Source organism: Octodon degus, unplaced genomic scaffold, assembly GCF_000260255.1.
Source record: "Octodon degus isolate 3935 unplaced genomic scaffold, OctDeg1.0 scaffold00018, whole genome shotgun sequence".
Classification (NCBI taxonomy): Eukaryota; Metazoa; Chordata; class Mammalia; order Rodentia; family Octodontidae; genus Octodon; species Octodon degus.
This window is the reverse complement of record NW_004524594.1, coordinates 10,363,359-10,369,453: the sequence shown is the minus strand read 5'-3', so window position 1 is coordinate 10,369,453 and position 6,095 is coordinate 10,363,359.

Below are 6,095 nucleotides of genomic sequence, written 5' to 3'. Positions count from 1 at the left end.
TATTTCATTGCTAGAGATTACCAGAAATAAAGCAAATGTTTCTGATCATCAACAAAGAGAAAGACAGTGAGGACAGTGATTGGAAATATTTTACACTGTGTTGTGGAGGTCAGAAGGTGCATTGCTTTAAGTTTGCACATTTCCAATCAAATACTTATTAGAGGGAGGAAGAGACAGAAACAGACAGAGAGACAGAGATAGAGACAGAGACAGAGACAGAGACAGAGACAGAGACAGAGATAGAGACAGAGACAGACAGAGACGTGAACAGAGACAGAGACCGAGAGATTTGGACCTGTGTTTCTTTATGTCATTATTACAATGTATGCTGTCATTTTCTTAAGGGAAATCTCACCTTACATGTGCTGTATCTTCATTAAATGATTTTTCTTACACTAAGAATCAAACCAACCACCGAAATAACAAACAAAACAAACAAACAAACAACAACAAAACAGGAAATAATAAAAAAAAGAATGCAATTCAATTTGAATAATCAGCTACCTCAGCTACAGGTAAAAAGTACATTCTTTCCAATCTCAAACTGGCCTAACTCAGCACTTAAGACACTGGTTTAAAGTGTTATGTCTGATTCCTTGGGAGAAAATTTGACTTTAACATCCTTTAACTTTGTATTCATGCAAACTTCTAGTGGACAGCTATAAAAATGCTAATGAGTCTCCAGCATCTTGTCGAAGGTGTCCTAGACTAAAGTCACTGTTCAGATTTGCTGTCTTTCAAGTGAAAATGGAAAGTTGAAGAGAAAAAGCCTTGGGGAGCCCTGATTCTGCTGTCTGGCCAAACCTCTCCACCACGCTCTGCAGCACCATCTTTGCTTCCATCTGCTTCTCAACACTGCAGATCACTTTCTTGGGATCTGAGGAAATCGTGCAGAAAAGTATGGAAATAAAATCTACATGTGGTCTTTCTCTAATGCTATGCTCTGTAAAACATTAGAAACATACACAAGCTAGTTTTATTCTCAGCTGTTTGTAATTTCTATCTGAATAGTTATTAGACATATATGGGACCCACTTTGGAAAGCCCAAAAGAATACATATTCCTAACTTGAAAACAGTTTTGTTTCCAAATCTGAGCCTCTGGAAGATTAGGAGGGATATATTGACAATAATTAGTTTGTTTTTATGTCATTATTGAAAAAAAAGCATGCAATCCAGAATTTACATTTCATAAGGTAATTTTATTATTGATCAATAAGAATAGAGAATTTGTGTGTGTGTGTGTGTGTTTTACATTTCATAAGGTAATTTTATTATTGATCAATAAGAATAGAGAATTTTTGTGTGTGTGTGTTTTAGGGAAGGGTCTACAGGGTGTTCAGGGACTCACTATTAGATGGACTCATAGTCATCCACCTGTTTATAGCCCCCCAAGACGTAGGATTACAGGGGTGCACCACCACGCCCAGTCTCAATTGCCATCTCAGCATTCCCCCGGGGTCAGGGCTGGCATGGTAGGCCCAGAGATCAAACCTCAGTCTGCTGAGCTATTTAGCTGGCCCTTTAGAATTTTTAATATTCTTTGATTCTACACATTTTTACTGTCATCAAATCTTTCAGGATAATTCAAATAAGTATTTCCTACTGTAAAGAACAAAATATATTTCATAAAGGAGGACTTGAAGAACAGGGAAGAATGTTTCATTTAGAAGAAATGCCTTGTAAACAATCCAGAACTTTTGAGGATAAAAATATGTTTTGTGTTTAAGATTCCAATACAGACAGAGATGATGAAAGAATTACAATACATAAATAGAAGAAAATATACAAATATTTAGGGGTGATTTTTCCATAGCATGACAGAAGTTTTAGAATCAAAGTTCTTCAATGTCCTGGTACCTTCTTATGCTGAGGAAAGAACACATATATAAGTCAATGCCATGTGACATGTAAGTTTATACGTCTAACTTATTTTACCTAATGGTTTAGTTTCTAATTAAATCATTTACCTACAAATGGCTCAAGTTTCTCTCTACTGCAGCATAATACTTAACTGTGTATGGATACTACCTTGTCCTTACCCATTTATCTCTTGAAACATACACCGTTTCCTAGATCTAACTTTTACAATTTGAGCTTCCATAAACATGGATAGGTTAATACTTGTACCCCTGTAATATGATGATTTTAAGAAACACAAAGATATAAAATGGTCATTCATTTATATCTCTTTTTTTTGTTTAGTTTTGTCAGGGAAGGGTATTCTATTGTCATTCAAATAATGTGTATCTGTATATTCAAAATAGGTAGGATAGATATACAGCTACATTCTCTTAATTAAATGAATAAGAAGATTTGTTCTAATAGTGTTTGTGGACGGAATGTCATGTCTGCATCTTGTACAATGAATAACCTTTCAGACAACAATGTGCAATGTATTTATTATTGAAACTGTCCTACAGATCAGTTTTGAAACTGTCTCATTGCTATTTGTTTCTCAATAAAATTATTTAAAAAATTAAGAAACACAAAGATAAAAATAGAAAAGAGATAAATAGGAAATAGGAAGAAGTTCAAATACTTCCCAAAATGACACACCACATTGTTTTAAAAATATTTCAATATATGCACTAGTTGGTTTCATTTATACTACTAGTTTATGTTAATTTGTTTAAATGAAAGATTAATGTTAATAATTTCTTGTTTCTTTTTGGTAAGAGTCTGTTTGGCTTATGTTTCATGCTCTGTATAACAACCTTGAAAATAATGATACAAGCTGTAATAATATTTATTTTCTTATTAATTGACTATACAGTTTTGTTTTGTATTTTTGTAAAGAAAAAAAATATAGAAAAATATGTTCATGGAGTCCTGTTTTGTTCTTACTGATGCCTTTGTTATATTGTTAATTTGCAGCCATTTAAGATTTTAAATAAAAATAGTTTACAATACTATAGTCTTCCTGCTTTTTTTCCCCAATGTCACACCTTCCTATATTGTGTCACAGTGGAGTAATGCAAGCATTTGTCCATATAGAGAAAAATAAACCTGAAGACATTTGTGAACATTTAATTTTTTCTGCCCATGTTTATACACGCATAGGAGTGATCCAAATACACTGGTGAGTGAGTGAGTTCTGTCTACCCACCTACTTTCTCTTGCTGGCGATGTTAGATTTATTCATATAGCTGTAGGATTCCTGATTAATCCAAGTGCTGTCTACCACCATCCTACCTTGAACATGCCTGATATCACCTGATTTTGGATACTAAGCAGGGCTCAGTGAATATCTGATTTGTCAAAGTCCTGAATGGCATGTGTTTTATTTCATATTAGCATTATGTTTAAAAGTATACTCTCTAAATACATGATTTTTCTCCATATCATCCTGGAAAATAATATATCCTTAATGAAAAAATATCTATAAGAATGAACAGCACAAAACACTAGAAGGCAAAACCTAGTAGAATATTGTGTATTCAGCTGATAATTCTTAAGAAAATAGGAGAAAAGCCTAGTTGGAAACTTGGGAATCATTAGATAACATGTAAACTATAAAATTGAAAATGCATATCCAACATAATTGTATTTGTTTGTGATAAAAGAACAAAAGCCTATGTACCTTGTACCATGAGTTACTGTTGAGAAAATAGTGTGATAAATTAATTACCCAATGCCATACACAATAATAAATCATGTCAGCTCTGGAGAAAATGTACCCTATCACAGCCTGACACTGAGAAGTAAATACAGCCCATGAACAAAGCAGATTTTCTTTCTAGCTCTACTAATTGGGGAATGCTTATGTGAAAATGTTTATGAATCCATGTACACAGTCTTCTCACATAAAAAAAATCGTCAAATTGTGCTTTTTGAAAACTGAATGAAATGATAATATTGTGAGTCTGTGTTTACACCTGAACCGGCATTAGAGGAAAGAAGCCACCGTAAACTGAAGGTCAGATGAGCGTCACTAACGTGGAAGGTTGTTCCCATCTAACAGTCAAATTTCATGAAGTAATTTCCAGGAGAACTTCGCTATTTCTAATAATAGCTACAAGTGAACTATGCATGAGAGGCACATGTGAATCGGAAAATTTGTGTCACAGTGCTCTAATTATAGTAAACATTTTTATCTGAATATTGGGACTCAGCAGCTTTAACAGGGCGAAAGATCTAGCAATTGCTTTGCCTGATGTCTTATTTTACAGATGAAGAAACAGAGACGCGTGCACTTATCTGGGGGCCCACATCTGCTGTTCATCATCCTGACCGCCCAGGGACTGTTGCCTTTCTCCTCCTAATGCTAGCAAAGTAACAGCAGCCAGGTCTTGGCAAGGGCATCGAAGCTCACAGCACTCTTTACTTCCAAATGCCAGTGTCCAGTCTTGAGCCCCTGAAAGCGCCACTCAGCGCGCTCACTCGCTCCCCGGAGACCAGGATGAGCAAATCAAAATGCAACCTTTAAAGCTATACTACTCACTGCTGTCCACATACAGCAGGAATTTGGTTTATGTCTAGTGATCCAGTGAGCTTTGGGGGATGAGTTTTGGGATTACTCAATCACTCCACTCCTTTCAAATGAAATTTGTAAATCCTTTACTTGCTCCTCTCTTATTATTCAGGGATTCAGAAGATCTGAATGAATGTCTGTGCCTCTGGCTGTTTTAGGGAGGGCGGGAGGACCTGTACCCTGCTTAGCCAGGGAACAAAATCTTCAGTTCAACTGATCCAAAGCATTGTGGACATAAACATGCTTACACAGACTATTACATAATTTCAATATTAAGTCCAAATAATTACATATGAATTGATATACATTTGCACGCAGATATGTTAAAAATATGAAAAAAATGATTGGTGAGAACTAATTTATTTATAGTAACTGGTGAAACCGATACAATTTCTAATTATATCATTGTGCCACTCAGACATCTTTCTTCACCTTTGACTCTGGAAGTTTCTTGAAAGACGTAAATTTTTTTAACTATATAAAACAAGCACATTTGGCGTTGAAATAACAACGCTTCTGGCATCCCAGGAAGCAATTTTCTAAGACATTTTGTAATGCCCTTCAGGAAAACAGGGGGAAAATCAGAATATGGCTAGGTCAAGTTTATGGAATACAGAGCATTGCTGAAATGAAATATTTGTCTGAGAAATAAAAGAAGCAACCGAATGTCAGAAGGGCACGATTGGCTGCTCACAGGGAAAAATGTCTTCCAGTCTGCAGCGTTCTGCTTCAGTTCACCTGAGGAATCAGAACAAGACATTAAGCAGAATTCTCCATATGAAGCAAAGAGTGAACTGCTAAAGTGAAAGAAATCTGAATTGAAAGAAACTAGTCGGAGTGCTGGTACAAGGATCTCGGGGAAAAGTCATTTCTTTTGACTGCGCAGATTCACAAAGAAGAAAATAAATAGCATGAAATTCTTCCCTTTACAAGCTTTTACTTTTGTTAATATAGTAGGCTTCTCTAAAGTGTCTTAGGGCAGAAACTCATTTAAAAAGTTTTTAAATAAAACAAGTGACCAATATAGAACTTGAAGATGTACAGTTTGTAGGTACAATCATCCAGCCATGCACTGTTTCCTTGCAGGCCCAAAGCTCTGGCCATCAGCCACAGGAAGATCCCAAATTCAAAACCAAGGTGGACAATGGAATAACTTACTGAGACCCTGTCCAAGATTAGATTAAAGATCAAATAAAATGTAAAAAATATAATACTATTTTATTTGCAAGTTAAACGCAAATGCCTACCATTTCCTAATGCCAGATACCCCTAATTTTTATAAAATTTCAGCAAATTTTCAATGGTAAATTTTTTGTTCACAGTAAAATATAGTGTTTTCAATGTTTATAAAATAATTATTTTACATACTATACCAGTGAGTGTTTATTGTCATAAACTCCAGCTGAGCCAATCAGGGCTGCTTTCTCTCTCTTATATTGTATGCATGTTCCCCACCCCAGGACAGGTGTCTCACCAATAATCTCAGCATTGGACCTCTAAGAGCCCACATCCGTGACTGCATGAGGCTTTGCGGGGTCATTTAGACATCTATTCAGGGTATCCTCCACAGGGTAGGTATAGCTCTCTCATTCATCATTCTAGCATGGGATCGTGAATTAATC